The sequence below is a fragment of the Artemia sp. Qi Xiang Cuo genome, chromosome 13 (assembly GCF_049724085.1).
Source record: "Artemia sp. Qi Xiang Cuo chromosome 13, ASM4972408v1, whole genome shotgun sequence".
Lineage (NCBI taxonomy): Eukaryota > Metazoa > Arthropoda > Branchiopoda > Anostraca > Artemiidae > Artemia > Artemia sp. Qi Xiang Cuo.
Window position 1 is genome coordinate 3,881,494 of NC_142806.1, and position 13,859 is coordinate 3,895,352.

The following is a 13,859-nucleotide window of genomic DNA, read 5'->3' on the forward strand; positions in this document are numbered from 1 at the left end:
CTACACCTTTTCAAAGAGATTCAGAACTCCCTCACACAGTTTAACGTGTTTGGGGAGATTACGTTCCTTGGCACCTTTTCAGAGCAGGTTACCAGACTGGTTATTGCTATTGATATCAATTGCACATGGAATTAACAGTTTGACGTGTTTGGGGAGATTAAGTTCCTTGACACCTTTCCAGAGCATGTACTTGACGATGGAGAAAAAGGGTTAAAGTGATTAGCAATTACGAGCGGGGATTCCCCGCTGGTTCCTGAATTGCCTTACGTTCCTTGACACCTTTCCAGAGCATGTACTTGACGATGGAGAAAAAGGGTTAAAGTGATTAGCAATTACGAGCGGGGATTCCCCACTGGTTCATGAATTGCCTTACGTTCCTTGGTACCTTTCCAGAGCATGTACTTGACGATAGAGAAAAAGGGTTGAAGTGATTAGCAGTTAAGGTAACCTCAATGACGTTTGAACAATGTTGTCAGTTTAAAATAAGGTCCAACGTTATAGTATACTAAAAAGTTGATACTAAGAGAGATGTAGATGGCAAGAAAATAATTTTAATAAAGAAATTCAGAACAAACCATAGAAATCCTTGCAAATCAAGTAGTAAGGTGTATCTGAGTACGAACCATCAAGGATCATAAGCACCAATGACCCTAACCAGCAGAGACATCAACCCTCCATAGGTCCCCTATCCCGAAACTCGAAGGGCGCCCCCTCCCTCCAAATTTTTGGCGCCCCTTTTTTTATTTTTTTTATTTTTTTTGGCAATTGACATTTTTTCTGATAACAAGTATAATTCATTACGATCCTAGCTTTCAAATGTGAAACTTAAGTCCATTTTTGGATTAAAAAATAAGCTATTTCTGTAAAATCTGAGTTAATAAGAGTTTTTGACCGTAAACTATAGTTTTTTGCAAGAAAATTATGGAAAATACAATTCTCTGGTTCAAATGTGAAACTTAAGTCCATTTTCGGATCGAGAAAAAACTTTTTCTTTAAAATCTGAGCTAATAAGGTTTTTTGACCGTAAACTCTAGTTTGTTGTAAGAAAATTTCGGTAAATACAATTCTCTGGTTCAAATGTGAAACTTAAGTCCTTTTTAGGATCAAAAATAAAACTATTTCTGTAGAATTTGAGCTAATAAGGGTTTTTGACCGTAAACTCTATTTTTTTGTAAGAAAATTATGGAAAATACAATTCTCTGATTCAAATTAGAATCTTGAGTCCATTTTTGGATCGAAAAAATAAATTATTTCTATAAAATCTGAGCTAATAAGGGTTTTTGACCGTAAACTCTAGTTTTTTGTGAGAAAATTATGGAAAATACAATTCTCTGGTTCAAATGTGAAACTTAAGTCCATTTTTGGATCGAAAAATAAAACTATTTCTGTAAAATCTGAGTTAATAAGGGTTTTTGACCCTAAACTCTAGTTTTTTGTAAGAAAATTATGGAAAATACAATTCTCTGGTTCAAATGTGAAACTTAAGTCCATTTTTGGATCGAAAAATAAATCTATTTCCGTAAAATCTGAGCTAATAAGAGTTTTTGACCGTAAACTCTAGTTTTTTGCAAGAAAAATAAGGAATGTGAAAACTTAAGTCCTGAAAACTCTGGTTCAAATGTGAAACTTAAGTCCTTTTTAGGATCGAAAAATAAAACTATATCCGCTAAATCTGAGCTAATTAGGGTTTTTGACCGTAAACTCTAGTTTTTTGCAAGAAAATGATGGAAAATACAATTTTCTGGTTCAAATGTGAAACTTGAGTCCTTTTTAGGATCGAAAAAATAAACTATTTCTGTAAAATCTGAGCTAATGAGGGTTTTTGACCGTAAACTCTAGTTTTTTGCAAGAAAATTATGGAAAATACAATTCTCTGTTTCAAATGTGAAACTTTAGTCCATTTTTGCATCGAAAAAATAAACTATTTCCGTAAAATCTGACCTAATAAGAGTTTTTTGACCGTAAACTATAGTTTTTTGTAAGAAAATTATGGAAAATACAATTCTCTGGTTCAAAGGTGAAACTTCAGTCCAGGTATGGATCGAAAAAATAAACTAATTTTGTAAAATCTGAGCCAATAATGGCTTTTGACTGTAAACTCTAGTTTTTTGTAAGAAAATTATGGAAAATACAATTTGCTGGTTCAAATGTGAAACTTAAGTCCTTTTTTGCATCGAAAAAATAAACTATTTCCGTAAAATCTGACCTAATAAGGGTTTTTTGACCGTAAACTATAGTTTTTTGTAAGAAAACTATGGAAAATACAATTCTCTGGTTCATAGGTGAAACTTAAGTCCAGGTATGGATCGAAAAAATAAACTATTTCTGTAAAATCTGAGCTAATAAGGGTTTTGACTGTAAAATCTAGTTTGTTGTAAGAAAATTATGGAAAATACAATTCTCTGGTTCAAATGTGAAACTTAAGTCCTTTTTAGGATCGAAAAATAAAACTATTTCTGTAGAATCTGAGCTAATAAGGGTTTTTGACCGTAAACTCTAGTTTTTATAAGAAAATTATGGAAAATACAATTCTCTGATTCAAATGTGAATCTGAAGTCCATTTTTGGATTGAAAAAATAAATTATTTCTTTAAAATCTGAGTTAATAAGGGTTTTTGACCGTAAACTCTAGTTTTTTGTAAGAAAATTATGGAAAATACAATTCTCTGGTTCAGATGTGAAACTTAAGTCCCTTTTTGGATCGAAAAATAAAACAATTTCTGTAAAATCTGAGCTAATAAAGGTTTTTGGCCGTAAACTCTAGTTTTTGTAAGACAATTATGGAAAATACAATTCTCTGGTTCAAATGTGAAACTTAATTCCATTTTTGGATCGAAAAATAAAACTATTTCAGTAAAATCTGAGCTAATAAGAGTTTTTGACCGTAAAATCTAGTTTTTTGTTAGAAAATTATGGAAAATACAATTCTCTGGTTCAAATGTGAAACTTAAGTCCTTTTTAGGATCGAAAGATAAAACTGTTTCCGTAAAATCTGAGCTAATTAGGGTTTTTCACCGTAAACTCTAGTTTTTTGCATGAAAATTATGGAAAATACAATTCTCTGGTTCAATTGAGAAACTTAAGTCCTTTTTAGGATCGAAAAAATAAACTATTTCTGTTAAATCTGAGCTAATAAGGGTTTTTGACCGTAAACTCTAGTTTTTTTAAGAAAATTATAGAAAATACAATTCACTGGTTCAAATTTGAAACTTAAGTCCATTTTTGGATCAAAACATAAAACTATTTCCGTAAAATCTAAGCTAATAAGGGTTTTTGACCGTAAACTCTAGTTTTTTGTAAGAAAATTATGGAAAATACAATTCGCTGGTTCATATGTGAAACTTAAGTCCAGGTATGGATCGAAAAATAAACTATTTCTGTATAATCTGAGCTAATAAGTGTTTTTGACCATAAACTCTAGTTTCCTGTAAGAAAATTATGGAAAATACAATTCGCTGGTTCAAATTTGAAACTTAAGTCCTTTTTTTAGCATTGAAAAATAAAACTATTTCTGTAAAATCCGAGCTAATAAGGGTTTTTCACCGCACACTACAGTTTTTTGTAAGAAAATTATAGAAAATACATTTCCCTGATTTAAATGTGGATCTTAAGTCCATCTTTGGATCTGAAAAATAAACCAATACTGTAAAATCTGAGCTAATAAGGGTTTTTGATCGTAAACTCTAGTTTTTTGTAAAAAAATTATAGAAAATACAATACTCTGCTATAGGTGTGAAACTTAAGTCTATTTTTGGATTGAAAAATAAAACTATATCCGTAAAATCTGAACTAGTAATTCAATATTTTTTTTTCATAAAAAAAAACTTTTTTTAAAACTTCGAAATTTTTCAACTTTATTTATTTTTTTCTTTTTGTACATATCTTAAAATTTCAAAATATGCTTACGTTTCTAACAATTGTGCTCTATGATTGGTCAGATACATGATGTGGCTTTCCCAATGGTATTCTATGACCGGTTATCGACACTACCTAGTCTATTGCATATATTAAATCTGTATTTTTTACGCAGTGGAACGATAAACACATAAGTCATATCTTTAAAAAAAAAGTGAAGATGGAACATTTTAATAGAGTCTGTTCACATAACAAGGTTATTGTAGCATTGAATACCAACAAGGAGAAGTATTTAAACTATGAAACAAGTACAAGTGGTAGCACTATTGGAAATGTATGCATGCATTGTCATGACAGTAAGTAATTAAATTTCTATGGAATACCGAAAACATTCAACTCTTATGATGGTGGTTATGTGAGATTGAGATCTCCAGAGATGATTGCACTCAAAGAGAATGCTAACATAAAAATAATTGTTGATGATAGAGGACAACTCCTTGCTACTGCTGCAGGTAACACATTACCTACGCATACATCCAATCATCAGCTTTCGGGTATTGGCATTCAACGGAAGACTAGTAAAAGAAAGGCCTACTCTGCTACTAATATCGTAAACCATATCTTGTTTACTTGCCGAAACTATTACCTGTGAAAAATAATGTGTTAATAGACAGTGAAATTGCCAGAAAAATAAAAATGGCATTGTCAGAAAATATCACTACGGAACATAAAGATGAAACGATGAAAAACAAAGAACCAGCAAACGTTACTGGCATTGATCAAACAGTCAATGAATCAAATAATACCAAATACGAAAAGCATATTGAGCCTGTTCATGAGATACCAGTAAAAATTGTGTAAGATTCAAAATGGAATAATGATTATTCTACTGATTACGAACTAAGAGAAGACAATAACTACAATATCAAGAGAGAACATGGTAAACTATTTTATGGAACAGATTCAAAATGTCCAAAGTTAATCATTGATATTAATAATGCATCATAATATATTTTTGTATTAATATTCTACATAGCATTATTTCATTAAAAATATTACATTGTTATGTGTTGATTATTTTTTAGAGTAAGCTAGCATATCAAGCGTTTAGAATGTCCATTAAAACATCGGAGATGTAAGAAAAGGAATTTGCGTACATCTATTGTCAGACACACTATTTCTGTAAAATCTAAGCTATTAAGGGTTTTTAAAAGTAATCTCCAGTTATTTGAACAACAATTATGGAAAATAAAATTCTATGGTTCAAATGCTAAACTTAAATATATTTTTTGATCGAAGAAAAAAAGTATTTCCGTAAAATCTGAGCCAATAAGAGTATTTGATAGCCAACTCCAGTTTCTTGTAGGAATATTATTGAAAATACAATTCTCTGGTTCAAATTTGAAACTTAAGTCCATTTTTGGAGACTCATTATGATGAGGACTGATGGTTTTAATTCAATATTTTTTTTTTTAAACTTCGAAATTGTTCAACTTTATTTATTTTTTATCTTTTTTTTGTATGTATCTTAAAATGACAAAATATCTTTTTTGGATTCACCTCTTGGATACGCAATACAGAAATTAAAAAAATTGTAATTTCCAGACTTCATTTGCATGCAATAGATACCGAGAGTTCTATGACTCCTCCCCGCAATGAATTCTAAGGGTTTTATAACTCCTCCCCAAACTGAATTCAGCTGGTTTTAGGAGTCATCCCCCTAGCCTTAACTCCATTCAACTTTGAGCAAAGATATAAAAGTTTGATGATGTATTTCTCTTCTTAACAACTAAATTAATAGCTTCCAAGATGACAGGGCTCTACGACACAGAATTTATTTGTTGGAAAAAATCATCTTGTGTTGTTATATTTGAATTTGCATTTTTATTATTGTCAATGGAACTCGAAGAAATCGACTGTTATCATTGGATAGTGAACTACAAAATGTTTGAGTATGATAAAAGCTTGTGGAATACTACATTACATCGTATAAACAGACTGGGATTCTACGATAGAGTGATTACACCACTTAATAATAGTGGTCATGAACTGAGAAATGTCCAGGAGGAAGTCAGTGAAATTTGCAGCTTTTTCGGGATTGAAGCACTCTATGTAAAGGGTAATGTACCTACAGATAAAGTTTTAATTCAAAAGTGTGACCCTAGGATTCCACTTTTCAATCTAGAAGAATTTAAGTGTCCTAAATTTGAAGAGGTTTATCATTGTCCTGAAGACGAGGTCAGGTTCTTAGCGCACTGGATACCTAAGGATATACCTGACCGTGATAAATGCATTAGACATGGTAAAAACTATTCTATATCATGGGACCATCGTTTCTGGATGTTTAAGAGTGAACGTGTGTATGACTATGTGTCATAATATAATTTTGTATTAATATTCTACATAGCATTATTTCATTAAAAATATATATTATGCACTACATTGTATGTGTTCATTATTTTTAGAGTAAGCTAGCATATCAAAGGTTTAGAATATCTATTAAAACATCGGAGATGTGAGAAAAGGAATTTGCATACATCTATTGTCAGACACATGAGGTAACATTAACAAAATCTAGGTATCAGAATGAATAAATTCTTTATCAACATCCGTTGTTGGATATGTCATTATGTCATTATGAAAAAATTATAAGTAAGTAGGAAGTAGGTAAGTAAGTAAGTAAGTAACAAACCCTTTCTTGAATTCCCCTCTTGGATACACAAAAAAGACATTTCATTCAAGAAAATATGAAAATATTTGTAAGTAAGTAACACACTCTTTCTTGAAGTCACCTCTTGGATACACAATACAGATACTTCATTCAAGAAATTATGAAAAAATCGCAAGTAAGTAACAAACTCTTTCTTGATTTTGCCATTTGGATGCACAATACAGAAATTCAATTCAAGAAATTATGAAAAAAAATGTAAGTAAGTAAGTAACAAACTCTATGCTTTTTCAGTATCAATTGTCGGATATGTTGAATAAAATATGCAAAGTCGACATAGCTTTATTTCATTTTTTAAGGTTAATTTAGACGAGGTTACGTGCGCACACGTAGCCTCGTTTAATTAAGCTTAAAAAAAGAAATAAAGCTATGTCGACTTTTCATGTTTTATTCAACATATCACTGACTATTAACACAATGTTTTTCACAGGTAACAGTTTTGGCACGTAAACAAGATATGCTTTACGATATTAGTAGCAGAGTAGGCCTTTCTTTTATTAGTCTTCCGTTGAATGCCAATACCCGAAAGCTGATGATTGGATGTATCCGTAGGTAATGTGTTACCTGCAGCAGTAGCAAGGAGTTGTCCTCTATCATCAACAATTATTTTTATGTTAGCATTCTCTTTGAGTGCAATCATCTCTGGAGATCTCAATCTCGCATAACCACCATCATAAGAGTTGAATGTTTTCGGTATTCCAAAGAAATTTAATTCCTTACTGTCATGACAATGCATGCATACATTTCTAATAGTGCTACCACTTGTACTTGTTTCATAGTTTAAATACTTCTCCTTGTCGGTATTCAATGCTACAATATCCTTGTTATGTGAACACACTCTATTAAAATGATCCATCTTCACTTTTTTTAATATATGACTTATGTGTTTATCGTTCCACTGCGTAAAAAATACTGATTTAATACATGCAATAGACTAGGTAGTGTCGATAACCGGTCATAGAATATCAGTGGGAAAGCCACAACGTGTCTCTGACCAATCATAGAGCACAATTGTTAGAACCGTAAGCATATTTTGACATTTTAAGATATGTACAAAAAGAAAAAAATAAATAAAGTTGAAAAATTTCAAAGTTTAAAAAAAAGTTTGTTTTTATAAAAAAAATATTGAATTATTATTTCAGATTTTACGGATATAGTTTTATTTTTAAATCCAAAAATAGACTTAAGTTTCACACCTGTACCAGAGAATTGTATTTTCCATAACTTTCTTACAAATAACTATAGTTTACGGTCAAAAACCCTTATTAGCTCAGATTTTAAAGAAATAATTTATTTTTTCGATACAAAAAAGGACTTAAGATTCACCTTTGAATCAGAGAATTGTATTTTCCATAATTTTCTTACAAAAAACTAGAGTTTACGGTCAAAAACCCTTATTAACTCAGATTTTCTCAGAAATAGTTTTATTTTTCGATCCTAAAAAAGGACTTAAGTTTCACATTTGAACCAGAGAATTGTATTTTCCATAATTTTCTTACAGGAAACTAGATTATATGGTCAAAAACCCTTATTAGCTCAGATTATACAGAAATAGTTTATTTTTCGATGCATACCTGGACTTAAGTTTCACCTATGAACCAGCGAATTGTATTTTCCATAATTTTCTTACAAAAAACCAGAGTTTATGGTCAAAAACCCTTATTAGCTTAGATTTTACGGAAATAGTTTTATTTTTTCGATCCATAAATGGACTTAAGTTTCACATTTGAACCAGAGAATTTTATTTTCCATAATTTTCTTACAAAAAACTAGAGTTTACGGTCAAAAACCCTTATTAGCTCAGATTTTACAGAAATAGTTTATTTTTTCGATCCTAAAAAGGACTTAAGTTTCACATTTGAACCAGATAATTGTATTTTCGATAATTTTCATGCAAAAAACTAGAGTTTACGGTCAAAAACCCTAATTAGCTCCGATTTTACGGAAATAGTTTTATTTTCGATCCTAAAAAGGACGTAAGTTTCACATTTGAACCAGAGAATTGTATTTTCCATAATTTTCTTGCAAAAAACTAGAGTTTACGGTCAAAAACTCTTATTAGCTCAGATTTTACGGAAATAATTTTATTTTTCGATCCAAAAATGGACTTAAGTTTCACATTTGAACCAGAGAATTTTATTTTCCATAATTTTCTTACAAAAACTAGAGTTTACGGTCAAAAACCCTTATTAACTCAGATTTTACAGAAATAGTTTTATTTTTCGATCCAAAAAGGGACTTAAGTTTCACATTTGAACCAGAGAATTGTATTTTCCATAATTTTTTTTACAAAAAACTAGAGTTTACGGTCAAAAACCCTTATTAGCTCAGCTTTTAAAGAAATAATTTATTTTTTCAATCCAAAAATGGACTTAAGATTCACATTTGAATCAGAGAATTGAATTTTCCACAATTCTCTTATAAGAAAGTAGAGTTTACGGTCAAAACCCTTATTAGCTCAGATTCTACAGAAATAGTTTTATTTTTCGATCCTAAAAAGGACGTAAGTTTCACATTTGAACCAGAGAATTGTATTTTCCATAATTTTCTTACAACAAACTAGAGTTTACAGTCAAAAACCTTTATTAGCTCAGATTTTACAGAAATAGTTTACTTTTTCGATCCATACCTGTACTTAAGTTTCACCTATGAACCAGAGAATTGTATTTTCCATAATTATCTTACAAAAAACTATAGTTTACGGTCAAAAAACTCTTATTAGCTCAGATTTTACAGAAATAGTTTATTTTTTGATCCAAAAATGGACTTAAGTTTCACATTTGAACCAGGGAATTGTATTTTCTATAATTTTCTTGCAAAAAACTAGAGTTTACGGTCAAAAACCCTTATTAGCTCAGATTTTACAGAAATAGTTTTTTTTTCGATCCTAAAAAGGACTTAAGTTTCACATTTGAACCAGAGAATTATATTTTCCATAATTTTCTTGCAAAAAACTAGAGTTTACGGTCAAAAACCCTAATTAACTCAGATTTTTTGGAAATAGTTTTATCTTTCGATCCTAAAAAGGACGTAAGTTTCACATTTGAACCAGAGAATTGTATTTCCCATAATTTTCTTACAAAAAACTAGAGTTTACGGTCAAAAACTCTTATTAGCTCAGATTTTACAGAAATAGTTTTATTTTTCGATCCAAAAATGGACTTAAGTTTCACATTTGAAACAGAGAATAGTATTTTCTATAATTTTCTTACAAAAAACTAGAGTTTACGGTCAAAAACCCTTATTAACTCAGATTTTACAGAAATAGTTTTATTTTTCGATCCAAAAAGGGACTTAAGTTTCACATTTGAACCAGAGAATTGTATTTTCCATAAATTTTATTACAAAAAACTAGAGTTTACGGTCAAAAACCCTTATTAGCTCAGCTTTTAAAGAAATAATTTATTTTTTCGATCCAAAAATGGACTTAAGATTCACATTTGAATCAGAGAATTGAATTTTCCACAATTCTCTTATAAGAAAGTAGAGTTTACGGTCAAAACCCTTATTAGCTCAGATTCTACAGAAATAGTTTTATTTTTCGATCCTAAAAAGGACGTAAGTTTCACATTTGAACCAGAGAATTTTATTTTCCATAATTTCCTTACAACAAACTAGAGTTTACAGTCTAAAACCTTTATTAGCTCAGATTTTTCAGATACAGTTTATTTTTTCGACCAATGCCTGTACTTAAGTTTCACCCATGAACCAGGGAATTGAATTTTCCATAGTTTTCTTACAAAAAACTATAGTTTACGGTCAAAAAACTCTTATTAGCTCAGATTTTACAGAAATAGTTTATTTTTTCGATCCAAAAATGGACTTAAGTTTCACATTTGAACCAGAGAATTGTATTTTCCATAATTTTCTTGCAAAAAACTAGAGTTTACAGTCAAAAACCCTTATTAACTCATATTTTACAGAAATAGTTTTATTTTTCGATCCTAAAAAAGGACTTAAGTTTCACATTTGAACCAGAGAATTGTATTTTCCGTAATTTTCATGCAAAAAACTAGAGTTTACAGTCAAAAACCCTAATTAGCTAAGATTTTACGGAAATAGTTTTATTTTTCGATACTAAAAAGGACTTAAGTTTCACAGTTGAACCAGAGAATTGTATTTTCCATAATTTTATTTACAAAAACTTGAATTTACGGTCAAAAACCCTTATTAACTTAGATTTTACAGAAATAGTTTTATTTTTCGATCCAAAAATGTACTTAAGTTTCACATTTGAATCAGTGAATTGTATTTTCCATAATTTTGTTACAAAAAACTAGAGTTTACGGTCAAAAACCCTTATTAGCTCAGATTTTACAGAAATAAATTATTTTTTAGATCCAAAAAAGGACTTAAGATTCACATTTGAACCAGATAATTGTATTTTCTATAATTTTCTTGCAAAAAACTAGAGTTTACGGTCAAAAACTCTTATTAACTCAGATTTTACAGAAATAGTTTATTTTTCAATCCAAAAATGGACTTAAGTTTTACATTTGAAAGCTACGATCGTAATGAAAGATACTTGTTATCATAAAAAATATCAATAGCCCAAAAAAAAAAAAAAAAAAAAAAAAAAATGGGGGGAGGGGGCCCAAAAAGTTGGAGGGAGGGGGTGCCCTTCGAGTTTGGGGATAGGGGACCTATGGAGGGTTGATGTCTCTGCTGTTTAGGGTCATTGGTGCTTATGATCCTTGATGGTTCGTACTCAATTACACCTTACTACTTGATTTGCAAGTATTTCTATGGTTTGTTCTGAATTTCTTTATTAAAATTATTTTCTTGCCATGTACATCTCTCTTAGTATCAACTTTTTAGTACACTAAAACGTTGGACCCTATTTTAAACTGACAACACTGTTCAAACGTCATTGAGGTTACCTTAACTGCTAATCACTTTAACCCTTTTTCTCTATCGTCAAGTACATGCTCTGGAAAGATACCAAGGAACATAAGGCAATTCAGGAACCAGTGGGGAATCTCCGCTCGTAATTGCTAATCACTTTAACCCTTTTTCTCCATCGTCAAGTACATGCTCTGGAAAGGTACCAAGGAACGTAAGGCAATTCAGGAACCAGCGGGGAATCCCCACTCGTAATTGATAATCACTTTAACCTTTTTTCTCCATCGTCAAGTATATGGTCTGGAAAGCTGTCAAGGAACGTAATCTCCCCAAACACGTAAAACTGTTAATTCCATGTGCAATTGATATCAATAGCAATAACCAGTCTGGTAATCTGCTCTGAAAAGGTGCCAAGGAACGTAATCTCCCCAAACACGTCAAACTGTGTGAGGGAGCTCTGACTCTCTTTGAAAAGGTATAGAGCATCAAGCAAATAGTATGGGAATTCCTAGGGCCTCAAGCAAATAGCATAAGAATTCCTAGGGCCCCAAACAAATCTCTTTGAAAGGTGAAAAGTGCCCTAAGGGATGGCCTAGATAAAGTTCATTCAACTTGATACATTTCAGTGGCTCCTAGGACCTCTATAGAACGTGGTTCCTATGGCCCCAAGCAAATAGCATGGGAATTCCAAGGGCCCCAAGCAAATCCAAGCGAGGCACCCTGCTTATGCTTAAATATTGCTGAGGGCAGGAGCGAATCTACAGCATTTTAATTGGGGGGGGGGGAAGAGCGGTTCATATCTGGATAGTCAAAGGGCATGGGATGTATAACATTTTTTCTCTCCACATTATTGGGGGGGGGGGGAAACTGCCCCCCTTGCCACCCCAAAACGACGCCCCTGGCTAAGGGTATTAAGTTCAACCTTTTAAAGAATTTTGAGTGGGGTGCTGAACTAAATCAAAAGAACCTGTATGCATTCTGGCTGTCACAGTGGCTTATCTGCATAATCTCAGGAACGGTTAAGGTTAATAAATTTCAATTACCAGGGAATGTTGATTAGGATGTTGAATTATGTCAAAACATTGTGTGCATTCAAATTTTAGTCAATGGGCACGTATGGAAAATTTCACAGAATGTTGTGGATAGTTTTGAACCTAATCAAAATATATTATGTGCTTTCATATTGCTAGAACGGCTAAAAATATTCTGTCAGAACTTCGATGGAATATTCATAGGAACAATGAATTCAATCAAGAAACATTATATGCATCCAAGCTTTCAAGATGGTATGTCTGCAGTACCTCAGGGACGGCTAAGCGTATTAAAATGAAACTTCTCATGAACGGATAAGAGTATAAAGTTGAAACTAACTGGAACGCTGAGGAAGACGGTAAAGTACATCGAAAGACACTGTATGCATCCCTAGTTTCAAATTTGCATGCCTGCATTATTTCAGGAACAGCAAGGGTATTAAACTGAAACTGAAAATGTCAGAGAATATTGACTAGAATATTTAACTAAAACAAAAGACACTATGTGCACGCTTGTCGTCAAAATGGTGTGTCTGTAATATATCCGGGGCAGCAAAGGGTATTAAGATGGAACTCCTCACGAATAGATATGGGTATAAGTTGAAAATGTTAGGGAATATTACGGGAAAGGATGAGCTAAGTGAAAAGACACTTGGCACATTAACATTGTTAAAAAAGGGCGTATCTGCAATATCTCACGAAAAAAGGGTATTAAGTTAAAAATGCTGAGGAAATTTGATTAGAACGTTGAACTAAATCGAAAGGCAATATATGCATCCCGGTTATCAATAGGACACATTTACAATGTATAAGACACGGCTAAGGCTAAAAAAGAAAGATATTTTCCGGAAATTTTGAGCGGAAGGCTAAAGCAAATTAAAAGACACTATGCTCATTCAGGATGTCAAAAGAGTTTATTTTTGGTTTCGCAAAAATGGCTATGGGTGGTAAATGAAAGTTGTCAGGGGATGTTGAAAAGGAGGTTGAATTAAGTCAAAAGACATCAGGTGCACTCAGGTTTTTAAAATGTTTTATTTAAAAATTTTTATGTTACAAAAAATTTAGCATCTTACCTCCATTTTTGGACTTACCTCCATCCCCTCCCCATTCAAAATTGTACGTTCCCTTGACAAAACACTACCTGAAAGTTACAATTCAATCCCACACCCTTCCCTAAATACTGCGGATGTGTTTTCTTTTTTGTAAACCCTGATAACGTCTTTTGATTTACTTAGTTACGCCTGTTGTTTCAGAGTATACCATTGGAAGACTCTGAAAATCTTAGCCTTAACAAAGATACTTGAGAGCTTCTAGCAGTTTTGGACAACCAAGACTAAAAAAGGTTGCCTTTTCTAATTAACATACTTCTGGGTAATCACCTTTGGATGGAAGGGGGGTATTTCA

At 31.7% G+C, this 13,859-nt stretch overlaps 1 protein-coding gene across 1 annotated transcript in view; it reads right to left on the reverse strand.

Moving 5' to 3' along the window:
* LOC148944859 (sodium channel protein Nach-like) overlaps positions 1-13,859 on the reverse strand; it is a 376,236-nt gene that overhangs the window by 114,011 nt on the left and 248,366 nt on the right. The window lies entirely within an intron of this gene.